This window comes from Brachyhypopomus gauderio, chromosome 8, assembly GCF_052324685.1.
Source record: "Brachyhypopomus gauderio isolate BG-103 chromosome 8, BGAUD_0.2, whole genome shotgun sequence".
In the NCBI taxonomy this organism is placed as follows: domain Eukaryota; kingdom Metazoa; phylum Chordata; class Actinopteri; order Gymnotiformes; family Hypopomidae; genus Brachyhypopomus; species Brachyhypopomus gauderio.
The window spans coordinates 1,749,037-1,766,753 of NC_135218.1; the positions used below are offsets into that span (position 1 = coordinate 1,749,037).

At 44.7% G+C, this 17,717-nt stretch overlaps 1 long non-coding RNA gene across 1 annotated transcript; it reads left to right on the plus strand.

The window, feature by feature from the left end:
* Positions 1–8,568: 8,568 nt before the first annotated feature.
* Positions 8,569–16,066, plus strand: LOC143521173 (uncharacterized). The gene is made up of 3 exons (XR_013132684.1): positions 8,569–8,731; positions 9,043–15,349; positions 15,652–16,066. It is a non-coding gene; the product is annotated as an uncharacterized LOC143521173 (long non-coding RNA).
* Positions 16,067–17,717: the final 1,651 nt, after the last annotated feature.

The following is a 17,717-nucleotide window of genomic DNA, read 5'->3' on the forward strand; positions in this document are numbered from 1 at the left end:
TTCCAATAGATCTCTGCTTTGGTACCAACCCAAGGGGATATAACCCAAAAACACACTCTCAGTATGTGAGGGATTTGAAGAACAGGCTTAGATATGCTTGCAACCTGGCTTCCAGTAATATGGCGAAGAGACAGGCACTAAATAAGCAGCGTTGGGATGCAAAAGTCACTGCTATGCCTCTGGAGGAAGGTGACCGTGTTCTTATAAGAAATTTGGGCCTGAGGAAGAAGCATAAAATTTCCGACCGATGGGAACCTGCCGTCCATGTGGTGGTCCGGCAGCCTGATGAGAATCTTCCAGTGTATGTGGTAAAGCAGGAGAATGGAGCAGGGGGAGAACGCGTTCTTCATCGTGATCTGCTGCTTCCCTGTGGATTCTTACCAGTAAACCTAGAAGCTGGAATGGATGTTCACGAGTGTAATGCATCATTGCAAGACACGAGAGAAAATGAAAAGCAGCAAGTAGACTCTATTGATGTTTCCGCAGCACAGAAGCCTGATGACACCCTCGAGTTGCTGTTTTCCGAAGAAGGGAATATGAGCTCAGCTGAGAGAGCTGCAACCCCCTCTCAGAGGTCTCTAAATAATGAAGCACCAAATTTAGTAATGGATCTTTCAGGATCATCTGAGAGTGAGTGGGTAGTAAGCCCCACCCCACCACGGGGTAGACCACAGAGGAAACGAGTTCCTCCATCTTATCTGACAGATTACCATGTTGGGTGTAGACAGCACAGGGTTGATACATCTTCACCTCAGTCAAAGATTTATGATCTCTTGATGTCATGGCAAGAACAGATTGCGGACTTGATTCATTCTTTACTTATAGAGTGTGACGGGGGCGTCATATTCTAAGTGGGGGAGGATGTAACCTACATGGAATTTCATTAAAAATGATCAAGGCCATTATTAAATAGATGCTGGCCCTTTAAGAGCTTTGCGTCAGTTTACTGTATACTAGTGCAGTTTGCGAGTATGGGGATTGCGTTACGGTAGATTGGAAAGAACGTCACTGGAGGACAAAGCGCGCCTGTCAGATTACTTTCGGCGCGAAATGAGAAAGATCATCACGACGTTGTTGGTCGTATGTGCAACCGTCGTGCTAATTGTGCTTTTTCACCCTCCTGTTAGGTGAGCAGACTCTATGTTGTTGAGTAAATATTAATGTAGTGTGTTGTAATATGAAACAATGTGACTGTGGATATTATTTTTGTATTAATCTGTTCAATTTAACAAGAGTAATAATTTTGGTTACATGCTAGGAGTTGGTTAGTTGTCGCTAGTCAATTCAGTTAACTCTGTTGAACAAAAATATCTAGCTTAACTTTGTTAATGTTAAAATGTGGTCTGTATATATATATAGTTGAGTTAACTTTGTGGTATTTTGTTATTGTGATTATTTTTGTAAGTGTGCTACAAAGCGCGCCTGTCAGATTACTTTCGGCGCGAAATGAGAAAGATCATCACGACGTTGTTGGTCGTATGTGCAACCGTCGTGCTAATTGTGCTTTTTCACCCTCCTGTTAGCCTGCTGTAAAGTTATTGCTGTGACTGTGTTTGGAATGAGACGTCGGATAAGAGGATTGAGCAAAGAGCAGTCTACAACGCTCCTCAGTGTTCTGGACATTCTACAAGTACACACACACACACACACACACACACACACATTCATTATTTTATTTTATTTATTTTTTATTTTATTTTTATTACAAATCTGACAACTCGACATCAACAGAAATGTTGGTGTAATTATCCAAGGACACTTGTCATGTACTTTGGACATTCCCATCTGACAGTTGAGATGTATTGTTATGTGGTTTCGAATATTGTGCTGTATATTAATAACTGATGCAATTGCAAGGGTGTTTAGTCATACTGTTTAATTGTTAAAAATTGTTGAGTGACTACATCTTGTGAGGTACGCTCCAGCCCGATAACAAGGTTATCAGGTACAGGTAGTATATTGCTACCAAACCCAACATTAAATTCCTTCACGTAATGATCAACTGAGTTATTCGTCATTATTATAATTGTTGTCCACAGATTGGTTACATAAACACACGTACGATTTTTAATTCACAGGTTTGAAAACTCGTTCTCGCCCCTACTGTGCAATTTGGTTAGGAATACAGCCGAGCTAAACTGTCAAGTTGAAAGTCATCATAGTTTGCTTACCCATTTAGTAGATATATTAACGGCGATAATTTTTATATCGCCCGATAAGAGTATCAAATTAACGAACGCCGTTAACGCCGTTAACGGCCCACCACTAGTTTTTTTGTGTTCCTCTTCCTTCTTTTGTTTTCTCTTTTGGCTTCCTGATGGATAAATTCGCTTCATGGTTAAGTTTCATATTTGCCGGCGTCTAAAACTTGGCTGTCTGCCAGGACAGTGTCTGCCTGCCTTCAGCAGCTGGTGGGAGGGGCCCCCTTGAGGGGGATTCTGAGAACAGTGTCATTGCTCATGACTTTGAGAATGTAAAGGGGGGCTCACACAGTTTGTCGCTGCATTTAATTCTTAACCTGTTGTTGTCTGGGGGCCCCAGGCCAGCTTGGGGCCCCAAGCAATTGCCTGGTTTGCCTGCCCCATCGCGACGGGCCTGGTGATAAGTACTGTATTTGTTATTCAACTGTAGTGAAGTGAAAATCATAAGTATAAAAAAATATCAACTTAAGTAAAGTACAAATACTCAAGAACTGTACGTAAGTACAGTACTTAAGTAAATGTACTTCGTTACTGCCCACCTCTGTATTTAAGCCTATAGATCCAGTCATCTAGTGATGCATATTCACCGAGCAGTGTTCTCCCTGTCTCTCTCCCTCTTTCTCTGCACCTGAATATGGTGCCTTTCATCTCTCTCTCTCTCTCTCTCTCTCTCTCTTTCCCTAGCAACTTAGTTATTTACCTTCTACCATAAACAAATCTCCTTTGTATACAGCCACTGCACAGTATGAGCACACTTCACTTTTATTAGTGTGGTACTGGAATAATGCTGAGCACATTTTTGACTGATCTCAAACATGGGATGTTGGGTTATGTACAGACTTTATAAACTCACATTCTGTAACATTCTGTGTGCCATATTTTGGGGGTATTTTATTAACTGCGAGACACTTGATGAGATCATAATTACTGCGTGTGAGACATTTGACAGGTTATAATCAAGAGACCACAATAGTAATTTAGGAGCTTGAGATACACATCTTAATCTACATTTGGCCCATCGCATCAAAGTCATAGATGTTACACCAAGAGCTCAAATATGTGCCAACACCGAAAAGGCTTCTAAGCCCTTGCAACTGGCAGCATAATACCTTTAAATTAGTCCACTCTGAAACAATAACGATCAGAGATTTGAATTATGAACTGTTTCAACATCCCCATATAACTGGCTACAGGGCATCCATGTAATTTTCTCAGGTTAATGGTCGTGGGTTTCTTTTTTAATTACAATGAAGAACAATCCAATTACCTGACTTACAGCTGGAGGCTTTCTCTTTATAAATGTAGTTAATTTCCCCACTCTCATATATTTTAGCCTTCATAAATGTAAATATTTTATTGGTAACAGTTTGAAGCATATATAGAAAATGGAAAAGACACATTAGACATACAAAATGTTAGTTAATGTGTTTAAGTAAAGATGTTTGTTGGAAGTTATATGAATGATATGTACATTTCTCTTCCAAACATTTGTTTTTGATAGTGATTTTCTTCTATCTCCTGTACTTTGTTGTATTAAGAAATATATTCTAATCATGCAGCCGGACTAAGAGACACTTTGTCAACATAAATGACTGTTTAATGCTATTCTTCCAAAGACCGTGGTAGAATAGACCATGTAACCAATTTCTATTAACACAGTAATTCCATTTCTAAGAGTAATATCAAACAGAAAGTTATGTCCATCTGTTATGTGGCTTTATTCATGAGACACAATGTAGGCCTGGCAGTAGCAAACATGGACAGCTACTGTCTTCCTCAAGCTGGGCAGCCCCCAACCAATTAGCATTACCTCGAGTTGTATGCAACAATGAACACCGTAACAGACACTGCTCTCAACGCCATCCCAGACCTGACAGTCATGGAGGAGCTAGACACCCCACTCACTGTGGCAGAGCTCAGTAAAACCATCGACCGCCTTGACTGTGGGAAAGCACCTGGGAGCGACGGAATACCCCCAGAGGTCCTGAAGAGCGGGACATCAGCCTTGCTTCAGTCACTCCACCACCTCCTCTGTCTCTGCTGGGAACAGGGTTACATCCCCCAGGACATGAGAGACGCCAACATCATCACTTTGTATAGAACAAGGGAGAAAAAAGGAAAACAGAGCGACTGCAACAACTACTGGTGCATCTCCCTTGTCAGCATCATTGGCAAAGTGTTCTCCCAGGTCGCTTTCGTCCACCTGCAGGCTCTCACTACCCAAAGTCCCAGTGTGGCTTCAGGGCTGGCCGATCAACAGTGGACATGATCTTCTCACTATGCCAGCTGCAGGAGAAGTGTTAGAAGCAGCAGATGTCACTTTACATCGCCTTCATCGACCTTACAAAGGTGTCAGTCGAAGCGGACTCTTCACCTTGCTGCAGAAGATTGGCTGCCCTCCAGACCTGCTCGCTGTGGTCATGTCTTTTCACGAAAACACGCACAGCACGGTTTCCTACAGCGGCGCAACCTCTGAGGCCTTCCCTGTGAGCAGCAGAGTAAAGCAGGGCTGCGTCCTCGCGCCTACACTCTTCAGCATCTTCTTCTCCATTACGCCTTCAAGGACTGCAGCAAGGGTATATATATCTACACCAGGTCCAATGGCAAGCGCTACAACTTAGCCAGTCTACGTGCGAAGACCAAAGTCACAAAGGTACTCATCCGTGAGATGCTCTTCACTGATGCCTTGACATCACACACCAAAGACGGACTTAAGCAGCTTGTCACTTGCCTCTCCCACACATGCAAGGAGTTTGGACTGACCATCAGCTTGAAGAAGACAAACATCATGGCTCAGGGCACAGAGACTCCTCCAAACATTGTAATTGACGGAAACACCCTGGAGGTTGTTGAGAACTTCACCTACCTCAGGTCCACTATCTCCCGCTCTCTGTCCATCGACTTGAGGATCAACAGCAAAATCGCCAAGGAAGCCACAGTCATGGCCAAATTGAACCAGCGTGTGTGGAACAACTCCAGCTTCACTGAGAAGACCAGACTGCGTGTCTACCAGACCTGCGTACTCAGCACTTTCCTCTGTGGCAGCGAGACGTGGACCACCTACGCAGGGCACGAAAGAAAACTCAACAGCTTCCACATGAGGTGCCTGCGGTGCATACTGATGATCAAATGGCAGGATAGGGTCCCAAACACCGTGGTGCTGGAGCAAGCCAACATGAGCAGCTTGCATGCAGTTCTCAGTGAGAGACGTCTCAGGTGGCTCAGCCATGTCAAAAGAATGGATGCAGGCCGCATTCCCATTCTTCTACGGTGAGCTGGGTGAAGGCCAAAGGAAAACAAGAGCACTAGACTCCACCATAAAGAACATAATCTGTGATCCATTAGTTTCAAAACAGATGTGGAATAAATTAAAGTATTGGCTTTATTGTTCAAGTTCCACTTTATTACTCTGGATTTAGCAGAGCTAATTAGCATCATACACCATGAACTGGAAGATATATAGTGAACATTTCATGCATAGAAATGCATGGTGGTTGCAGCACAGATGGAGTTAAAAGCAAGGGAAGTGCACTCAAAAACAAAAGCTGTTGAGGCAGCGGTAACAAGTCAAAGTGTTTACGGAATAAAGCAAAGAAGTGTGCTTGAGAGAAGGTAAAAGACCACAATGCACAGCACCACCAACAGATACCTTTGGGCTTATGAAATGGAGGACAAAAGTGGGCAAACAAGGAACATGTATGTGCATTAACCAATAATCAGGTGATTGGGAATGGGACAGGTGCAAGGTGTGTGTGTGTGTGTGTGAGTGTGTGTGTGTGTGTGTGTGTGTGTGTGTGTGTAAGAGAGAGAGAGGTATGTGTGTGTGTGTGAGGGAGAGGTGTGGTTGAGTGAGTGAGCATATCACTCCTCCTGGGAGGATACAGCAAATGGCACCCTGGTACATAAGAGTGAACAAAATGAAAAACAGTAAGGAAGTAAGAAAAAATTTGTAGAAATATATTGTAACGTTCCAAATGGGCAGGCTTGACGCAAATGCAGGTTTTAAATGAATTTACTAAATAACCAAGACAGGTAATAAAGTGAAGTGAAGGACGAAAAACCAGGCTAGGAGAACACACAAGACTAATGGGCTAGCAAACATGGATACAGCAAAACAGTAAGACACTAACAAATACCGTGTAATACTAAGTATGACGACAACTACAAACACTACAAACAATGAAGCAAACGTTAATGGAACAGGACAAACATTATAGGTGCTGGCCAAATGTCACGGTGAGGCGGCCCCCTACCAGTCGCCTCCGTCCACAGCGGCTGTTGTTGTTGTTGTTTTGTGACGTTGTGTGCGTCCCTCAGGTGGGCGGAGCCTGTGATCCGTCTCACCTGAGGGTCGTTTGTTTGCTTATATATGTCTTGTCTTTGTACCAGTTGACCGCTGGTCATTATATCCTTAATTTGGATCTATTGCACGGGTTTTTGGTTTGCGCACTTCTTCATTAAACCATCCTTTTTCCCTGAGACTTGGCGTGATCGCTTCCTTTTTAGTCGCTCACCCTGCCCGTCACAGAATGACCAGCCACCTTTCGGAAGCCGCCAGTTTCTTTTTTTTCTCCTTCGTTCGTGGTCATGTCTCGTGGTAAGTGTCTGCGTGGTGTTTTGTGAAGAGTTCCGCCGTGCTTTTGTGTTGTGTTTGTGGCACGGCGAGGACCAGGGCTGTCTTCCTGGGAAAACTCTTCATGTTTGTTTGTTGTATGTAGTTGAAGAGCCCCGCCGTGCTTAGATGTGTGTGTGTAGCATGGCGGTGATCAGGGTCGTTTGTTAATTGTTAAATGTTGTGTGTGTGACGCGGTCGCCGCTCGTCACGGTCGCCTCGCTCCCCGTGTGTCTTGTGTTTTATGTGGGGAGTGACTGCGAACTTGAGCGGCGCGTCACTATTTTTTGTGTAGAGCGCGCATGTGTGGGTCCTGTCCGTTTGTTTGTCTAGTCTTTGCGTGTGTGTTTTGTCCTAGCGTGCATGTGAATTGTTGAGTGTAATTCCACGCATGCTCCTCCCCTTAAATGTGTGTTTGGGGGGGGGGGACCGGCTGTGGGCCCGTGCCACAGGATATGGCACGGAGGGCGTCGGTGGGGCACGTTTGTGTTTTATGTTGGTGTGTGTGTGTGTGTGTTTTCTCTGTACAGGTGCTTCCCCCTGGCGGTGTCATGGTGTTCCTGTACCTTGTGGGGGTCTACACCTGGCAGGAGCCCCCTTATGTTGTGGGATGACCGGAGCCCGGTCATAAAGAGCCCCTCCCTAGAGGGCTGGGGCCCCCGGATGTTTGGGGACCATGGGGCTCTGGTCTGAGAAGCTCCTGCTGAAGATGGAGATCCTCCTTCCTGCCCGGGGTGACCAGGAGGCCCTTGGGGCTGCTCCCTAGCCCGCGACGGGGGTGCTCTGGGCCTCGGTCTCTGGCGCTCCTGGGTTGGGTGGAGGAGTCCACCTTGCGATGAGGGGCCCCGGGAGGGGTTGGCTCCCCAGGAGGCTGGCTTCTGCTAGGGGTCAGCTCTGGGAGGAGGTAGGTCCAGGAGGTGAAGTAGCCACGCCTCGGGGAGGTAACCTGCTCACACACACATACCCTAGGGACGATTAAGGAGCCGTAGCTCCTCGTCCTCACACCTGTGGGGCTCACCGGCTGAAGGCCGGTTAGGGCGTGAGGGCCCTGTGACCGACCCCAGTCGGTCTAGGGTCCCGCCCAGGGAGGTGAGCTAATTAATGTTGTAATGTTTTGTGTTTCAGCTCCTGGACTGTAGGGGGTGTTTCCCTGCCTGTCCCTGCCTTCCTGCCCCTTTGTGTTTTGTGTTGCAGCCGCTGTGTGCCACACACCCAGTGGAGGGGAGTGCGGCTTGGTGGGGGGGTCTGTCACGGTGAGGCAGCCCTCTACCGGTCACCTCCGTCCACAGCGGCTGTTGTTGTTGTTTTATTACGTTGTGTGCGTCCCTCAGGTGGGCGGAGCCCGTGATCCGTCTCACCTGAGGGTCGTTTGTTTGCCTATATATGTCTTGTCTTTGTACCAGTTGACCGCTGGTCATTATATCCTTAATTTGGATCTATTGCACGGGTTTTGGTTTGCACACTTTCTATTAAACCTTCGTTTTCCCCTGAGACTTGGCGTGATCGCTTCCTTTTTAGTCGCTCACCATGCCCGTCACACCAAAATTATTTAGTAATCAGTCTCATAAAATTACCTACAAAATGGTAAATGGAAAAGTTTAGACAGTGTTAAATGTACCCAATTTGATATAAACTCAATTTAACTAAGGTCTCCACTACTTGTGGTCAACTCCCATAGCCCAATTTGTTTGAATAACTATAAATCTGAAGGTTACAGTTCAAATAATAGTTCTGTGTGTTGTCGAGTGTTTAGTAAATGTATTTGAATATGGTGACTGTACCTTTAAGAGATACAGCCACACTATGTCATGTGACTAACCAGGAAGCTAGGTGGAGAATGAGGGTTTGAGTGTTATCAATGTGCTCAGTTAATCCAGTCACATCTGCATTCATCTTCGCTCTAAATGTGGCATCGTGGGTATGTTATGTTTAATTTCATTATAGAGTATTATGTTCACAGTATTTCTAGTTTGTTAAGTTGACTTAGATCATTTCTAATGTTCCTATGCAAGATTAAGGTATTAGTTTACCGCTGATTCATAATCAGACCAAGCTACTGTAATAAACTAGTTAAGAGTATGGTTATAAATATACTTTAAATATTACATGTCACTGGGTTGAGTTGAATTGTGTTAAAACTGTAACAGTTGAGTCATGTGCAGTATCATTTAATTTACTTTGATTAATCATCTTACACTGAATAAGTGATATATCTTTTTGTGTGTTTAGTTTTACACTTCCTTGATGTCAATAAACCTGTGGATAAGAAGACAACATTCCTCAGAGTCTTGATATTCAAGAAGAGTTAACTGACTGTCTAGATGCATTGCTGCATGCACCGAGGGCAGTACAGTAAAACCACGGCTTCTCAACGGGCTAGACATCGCAGAATAAGCTGGACGACATAAATACACATCCTTACATCTAGCTCATAAATATTTCAGTATAACATCCATCCCTCTAAGTCATTATAACAAAATTGGCAATAATGACAGAGAAATCAGCAACATGGGAGACACGATCTCAAGTTTCATGCTCCTCTGTGCGATCAAGAGCCTCGAGCACAGGGTCTGCTGCCGCGAAAGCAAGAGCAAAGGCGGAAGCAGCGAAAGCACGCCTCGCCTTCGTCGAACAGGAAGCTGATTTAAAACTTAAAATGGCCAAATTAGAAGTGTCGATTGAAATTCTCAATGTAAAAAAAGAAACCGCTGCAGCTGTTGCTGAAGCTGAAGCATTGGAATCAGCGACTGATTTAATAAACCTACCCAATGACCAGTATAATAGAGAAATAGCTCCCTTAGAAGCCATCAATCGAACAACAGAGTACGTTTTCAACCAAGGACAACAGTTGGATGAAGAACATCAACAAGTCACTCTCCCTTCAAATGCACAGCAAGACACCGACGCTACACCTATGAGCCTCATGCCAGATGCTAAGCCACTAATTCCAAATCAAGATGATCGCGTAGCTCAGCCCCTTCGCCAGAACTCACAGCTGCCTCACGACTGGCAAGAGCATATTCAGAAAAAAAACGCAGTCCGGTTCGAGCATGACCCTCTAGCTCCAACACAACCCGCCATGCCACAAGTGAGCAGAGGTGTTCATCCCCCTCCATCATCATATTCAAGTCCTAAAGTCGACGATGTAAGTGTGAATGACTTCATGAGATATCTGGCTCGACGGGAGCTTGTATCTACAGGCTTACTCAGGTTTAATGACAAACCTCAAAACTATAGAGCTTGGAAACGGTCATTTGAGTCTGCCATACACGGTTTATGTCTGACATCCAGTGAGGAGATGGACCTACTACTTAAGTGGCTAGGCAAAGATTCGGCTGAACATGTGGAACGAATTAGAGCAATCCACATAAACCGCCCAGATGCAGGACTGGCAATGATTTGGAACCGGCTTGACCAAATGTATGGCGCTGCTGAAATTATAGAAGATGCCCTCTTCAAAAGGATAGAGACCTTTCCCAAAATAACACACCAAGACTATTCTAAGTTGATCAAGTTGAGTGATCTACTGAGTGAACTCCTGGCTGCCAAGGATGAAGGAGACTTACCTGGCCTTGCCTTCCTCGACACGGCAAGAGGCATCAATCCGGTCTTGCGGAAACTTCCCTGTAACCTACAGGAAAAATGGGCCTCAGTAGGTTCAGCATACAAACAAAGATATCAGGTTTCATATCCACCATTTGGCTACTTTGTGTATTTCATCAGTCAAGAGGCAAGCATTCGGAACGATCCAAGTTTCAATCTCAGCACTCGAGAGGAGAGTGACCCAAGAGATGAAAGGGCAGCTTGGAAGTCGCACAGACATAAAGAGGTTTCCACACATAAAACCGAGGTTATCTCAAAAATGAGTCCCAAAATGAATGAGCTGTTCTCAAAGCCCGACGACTTCAACAAAATGTGTCTTCTTCACAAAAAGCCACACCCACTGCGCAAATGCCGAGCATTTAGGGAGAAGCCTATCGAAGATCGTAAGAGCTTCTTGAAGGAGAACCATGTTTGCTTTAAATGTTGCGCCTCCACACTGCATGTAGCAAGGAACTGCTCAGCCAAAATTCAGTGCGCTGAATGCAATAGCGAAAGGCATCCTACAGTATTACACCCCGGGCCAGCACCTTGGGCAGCAGAGGTAGATCCTCCATTGGAGCACGGCGGGGAGAGCGAACTCTCCCTTCAGTCACAGGTCAACACTCAGTGTACTCAAGTTTGTGGGGGAGATCTCTCTAACAGATCATGCTCTAAAATAAGCCTCGTAAAGGTTTATCCTTCTGGGTTAAGGAATAAGGCAAAGAGAGTCTATGCCATACTAGACGATCAGAGCAACAGATCTCTAGTCACCTCACATTTCTTTGATGTCTTCAGCGACTCAAGTTTGAGTTCTCCGTATACTTTAAGAACATGCAGTGGAGTGAAGCAAGTATCAGGAAGAAGAGCTACAGGCTATGAAGTGGAATCCCTAGATGGAACTGTTCGTCTCTCATTACCAAGCCTTATAGAATGTAACGACATCCCGAACAATAGGGACGAGATTCCAACTCCCGATGTAGCGCTCCACCATCCTCATTTGAAGTCATTGGCACATCTTATCCCAGAGGTCGATCCAAATGCCCCAATCATGCTTCTCCTAGGCCGCGACATACTTCGTGTTCACAAGGTCCGTAAACAGGTTAATGGCACTCACAATGCGCCTTACGCACAGAAGTTGGACTTGGGGTGGGTGGTAGTGGGCAACGTATGCCTGGGCAATGTACACAAACCACCAGCAGTTTGTACATTCTTCACTGCTACCTCTGAACTTGGACGCCCCTCTCTCTTCCGACGATGTCCAAACGTGTTTCATGTGAAGGAAAATTATGGCGGACTCTCAACCAGCAAACACCTGCCAGCATGCTTAGAGGAGGCATCCATGTGTGAGGCTGACCACCTAGGATGCTCAGTCTTTCAGAGAACCAAAGACGATAACCAAGTAGCACCTTCGATTCAGGACGCATACTTCATGAAGATAATGCAGAAAGAGCTTCGCAAAGACTTAAACAATAGTTGGATAGCGCCATTGCCGTTTAAACATCCGCGTCCACGGCTTCCCAACAATAGGTCTCAAGCATTGAAACGCGTCACATCTCTCAAACGCAACCTTGACAAAAAACCCGAAATGAGAGAGCATTTTCTGAGCTTCATGGGTAGAATGTTAGAGAATAACCATGCAGAGTTAGCTCCTCCACTCAGTGAGGAGGAAGAAAGGTGGTATTTACCCACATTCGGTGTTTACCACCCGAGAAAGCCAAAACAAATTCGGGTCGTTTTCGACTCGAGCGCCCAGTTCAATGGCATATCCCTTAATGACGTGCTGTTAACTGGACCTGATCTAAATAATGCACTTCTCGGAGTCCTGATCCGCTTCAGAGAAGAAGCAGTTGCCTTCACGGCAGACATCGAGCAGATGTTCTACTGTTTTTTAGTCAAAGAGGAGGACAGGAACTTCTTACGCTTCCTTTGGTACGAGGACAATGACCTCTCTAAGAACATTGTAGATTATCGTATGAGAGTTCATGTCTTCGGCAATAGACCATCCCCTGCAGTGGCCATCAACGGTTTGCATCAGTCTGTTCAAGGTGGTGAGTTTCCTGTTGACCATGATGTTCAGCACTTTGTGACGCATGACTTCTATGTTGATGACGGGCTGAAGTCTCTTCCCACAAATGAGGCTGCCATCAGCCTGCTCAAAAGAACACAAGAGGTACTCTTGAAGTCAAATCTGAGACTGCACAAGATTGCAGCAAATAGCAAGGAGGTCATGGAAGCCTTTCCACCATCTGATCGTGCGAGTGACCTAAAAGAGCTAAATCTGGATGTTGATCAGCTTCCTATGCAACGCAGTCTTGGACTCGTTTGGAATCTCCAGACGGACTGTTTCCATTTCAGTGTTTCAGAGGAGGTAAGGCCGTACACCCGACGTGGTGTCTTATCTATGATTAACAGTCTTTATGATCCTCTTGGCTTTGCAGCACCCATCACTATACAGGGCATGGCAATCTTAAGAGAGCTCACAGTGGGTAGTATAGATTGGGACGCACCCCTACCAAAAGAAAGGGAAGAAGTCTGGTTAGCATGGAGAGCATCTTTGACTGAACTCTCTCATCTTTCAATTCCCAGACTATACACCAAAATGTCACCTTCAGCAGCTGACAGAAAAGAATTGTGCGTTTTCTGTGATGCATCGACAAAGGCTATTGCGGCAGTAGCATACTTGAAAGTTACAGACTCTGAGCGTAACAATCAGGTTGGGTTTGTCATGGGAAAGGCCAAGCTAGCCCCACGTCCAGAGCATACAATCCCCAGGCTGGAGCTCTGTGCAGCTGTGCTTGCCATTGAGCTAGCCGACCTAGTGTCCACAGAACTGAACTTCCAGCTCGATGCTGTATCGTACTATACAGATAGTAAAGTGGTGTTGGGCTACATCCATAATGAAACCAGGCGGTTCTACGTCTACGTCAGTAATCGGGTATTACGGATCAGAAGATCGTCTAATCCGAACCAGTGGTACTTCGTACCAACAGATCAGAATCCAGCAGATCATGCAACTCGTTTTGTTGCTGCTGGGCAACTCATCCACACCAACTGGCTGGTTGGACCTAAGTTTCTGTACTTACCCGAACCAACGGGCTTAGAGAGAAGTTACAACCTGATTGAGCCAGATATAGATTCAGAAGTGCGACCTCTAGTGTCAACCTTGAGCACAACAACACCCCCTGACCATCTGGGTTCCCAAAGATTTGTCAGGTTTTCCTCCTGGAAGTCACTCACCTGTGCGATGGCCCGCCTTGTGCACATAGCACATCTCTTTCACGTCAAGGCTACTGAAAATGACTCATGTAGAGGCTGGCATTACTGTAAGGCGGATGTCAGTGTTGAGGAGAGAAATCAAGCTTCAACCGTAATCATTAAAACGGTACAAGAGGAGACCTATTGCCAGGAGATCAGGTGTATCCAGGAACAGAAAAAAATTCCTTCTAACAGCCCTTTGAAGAACTTGGACCCCTTCGTTGCCATAGACGGCCTGTTAAAGGTCGGGGGTCGTCTTCAACATTCCAACATAAGTCAATGTGAAAAAACTCCAGTGATTATACCAGGAAACCATCATATAGCAACTTTGATCATCCGTCACCACCATGAGCAGGTACATCACCAGGGCCGACTCTTTACTGAAGGTGCCATCCGGTCAGCTGGCTTCTGGATAATTGGTGGGAAGAGGAAAACGAGCAGCGTCATTCATCAGTGTGTGATCTGCAGACGTCTTAGAGCTCCTGTTAGTAGTCAGAAAATGGCTGACCTACCGGCAGCTCGTCTGTCTACAGATCCTCCCTTTACACATGTTGGACTTGATGTCTTTGGTCCTTGGATCATCTGTTCACGACGAACTAGAGGTGGTCTTGCACAGAGCAAACGCTGGGCTGTAATATTCACTTGCATGAGCGTGAGGGCCATACATATCGAAGTTGTTGAATCCCTTGAATCATCCAGCTTTATCAATGCCTTTAGACGATTCCTTTCAGTTCGCGGACCTGTCAAACACATCTACTCAGATCGTGGCACCAACTTCATCGGTGCTTGCAAGGAGACGGGAATACCTTCCAACATTGACAGTACCTCAGTGAAAACTTACCTGTCGAGCAAAGGATGTGTGTGGACTTTCAATCCTCCTCATGCCTCTCATTTCGGTGGAACCTGGGAGAGGATGATTGGTGTTGTAAGAAGGATTCTTGACTCCATGTTCATACAGCTGAAAGATAAACTTACCCATGAAGTGCTAACAACGTTTATGTCAGAGGTGACAGCAATTGTCAACGCCAGACCTCTGGTTCCTGTGACGACTGACCCAGAAGATTCATTCATTCTGACACCTGCTGCTCTGCTCACGCAGAAGGTAAACATTGTACCAGTACCTCCAGGAGAGTTTGGAGTTTCTGATCTCTACAAACATCAGTGGCGCCAGGTTCAGCATTTGTCAAACACCTTCTGGGACCGATAGCGGAAACAGTTTCTTCCAACATTGCAGTCACGTAGGAAGTGGCTGGTAACTCATCCAAACATCCAACCAGGAAGTATTGTACTCCTCAAGGACACTCACATGCCACGGAATGAATGGCCTCTTGGACTTGTGACACAGACTTTTCCGAGCAAAGATGACAAAGTTCGAAAAGTTGAGGTGAGGGTCTGCCGAGCAGGGGGACCTTCAGTCTTCCTTAGACCTGTCACAGAAATAGTACTCCTCCTCTCTCCAAAGAACTAAAGACTGTTGCGAAATAGCGGTGGCATGAGGTCATGCCAGGCGGGGAGTGTGTTGTCGAGTGTTTAGTAAATGTATTTGAATATGGTGACTGTACCTTTAAGAGATACAGCCACACTATGTCATGTGACTAACCAGGAAGCTAGGTGGAGAATGAGGGTTTGAGTGTTATCAATGTGCTCAGTTAATCCAGTCACATCTGCATTCATCTTCGCTCTAAATGTGGCATCGTGGGTATGTTATGTTTAATTTCATTATAGAGTATTATGTTCACAGTATTTCTAGTTTGTTAAGTTGACTTAGATCATTTCTAATGTTCCTATGCAAGATTAAGGTATTAGTTTACCGCTGATTCATAATCAGACCAAGCTACTGTAATAAACTAGTTAAGAGTATGGTTATAAATATACTTTAAATATTACATGTCACTGGGTTGAGTTGAATTGTGTTAAAACTGTAACAGTTGAGTCATGTGCAGTATCATTTAATTTACTTTGATTACACTGAATAAGTGATATATCTTTTTGTGTGTTTAGTTTTACACTTCCTTGATGTCAATAAACCTGTGGATAAGAAGACAACATTCCTCAGAGTCTTGATATTCAAGAAGAGTTAACTGACTGTCTAGATGCATTGCTGCATGCACCGAGGGCAGTACATTCTGGCTTCAGGTTATAACTGGGAAACAACGACTCAAATGACAGCATTTAAACATAAAAACATTTATTTACCACATTACATAATAAAAAAGCATAGCAAACAAGGGGGCAACAGGGTCGGCTAGTGTGTGTGTGTGTGTGTGTGTGTGTGTGTGTGTGTATGTGTATTCGAGTATGTGCAGGTGCGCATGCGTGTGTACGTGCGGGGAGGAGGTCTTTCAGACAAAGAGAAACTCGACGGCACGAAAACCAAACCGAGCTCTCCACTATAGCCATGAACACGATGCACAGACAATAGGTGAGTTCGCTAACTAAAACAAAGTCATCTAAAACAAAAAATCATCTGTCACTATACAACCCCATCGAGAGTATAGTTGGACACACTATAATATAAAATACTATTAACTAACTATAAAGTTTGAAGTAAATTAATTAACTATGAAGTTTACTATGAAGTAAAATTAACCAAACAGGCTTTATACAGAATGTCTCGAATTAGTAATGTTTAAACATTGCGGAATTCGCGGAGGTCTGGCCATCACGCAAATGTTCAAACAGTTCTTAATTACCGTTGGCTAGCTGAAGTTTTTCGAGAACTCCACAAAAGAAATAAAAATAGTGAACTAATTACTTCTTGCGACAGTCGTTTGTTGCACAGGGCCTGAGTGCAGAATACTGCTTTGTTCTCGATGGTGAGTGCGCTCTTCGTCTCTATGTAGCTACTGAGATGCAGCCAGGTAGAGAGACCAGACAAAGGGGGGTTCGTCTGATGATGTAGTTCCACGTCTTTCCTGACTTGGGCCATGCCACTAGGGACAGCATCCCCCCCCCCCCTTTTTTGGCATGGTACCTACAACATGGAGGGCTAGGGCAGTCCACAGACACGAATAAACAGGCACAAGGAACCAGCAGACTATACACACATATCATAACAAAGGAGCTGGATTGTAAATCAATTGTAAGTTTGAGGGAAACAGCACGGAATGAGACACGAAATCACCTGAACACACAAAGTAACTGAAAAGGATAGACAACAACAAGGCATGCACATAAAGACAAACCGGATTTCAGGCAGGGAGAATAAATGGGGGAATCACGAGTGAAGAAAACAGGACAAATGAAGACCAACTTGCAATGACCAACAGGGGAAACACGGGGAGGGGTGGAGTGAGAAGCCATATGTTTTCTATACAGAGCCAGAATAAAGCACATCCCTTATTGATTAAATGTGTTGATTCTACCATGTTTACATATTGACACTGGACAATTCACTTCTGAGGCACAGAGTCCATTTCAGCTGGATCATATGAGATGTGAGTATAAATTTTATGTGACATGCTAAAAATATTGCCAAATGCTGAAACAATAAACTGAATCGATTTTAATTTTCATTACTCTGGAAGCAACTGTTAGGAATTCTGAAATTAGAACTTATAAATGCTGCCTTGTACAGAACAAAACAAGCTACTTAAATCAACAAAATAAATAACATGTCGACTTGCTAACAGCACACCCAAGAATGTTTTAGGCCAATTCAGCAGTCAGCATTTGCTTTCCTTGTATATCACTAGCCATTGGCTATGCTTCCTCTCAGTAACCGCAAACATTGACTAGTGGCTGCTGTCTGCTAATTGCTATGAAATGGGGTAATTGAGTGATCTCTGGGGCTCTATTCAGCTCCACATACTTCAATACCATCAGCAAATGTCAAGGGTGAAGATTAATGAGCTAGCACTGATTCTATCGTGTTCCAGTCAATCTCCACGGCTACTGCTAACTGAACACTGACAGGAAACTAAGATTTTTTTTAACTGGGGTAGCTGTTTCATTGCTTGCATGAAGATAAATTTCCTCTCAGTGACTTAGTCTTCTACTGAGTGTACATTGTTATGTAATTTACAGTACATATTACTGTTATGGTGAGCTGGCCCCTTGCCTCAAGG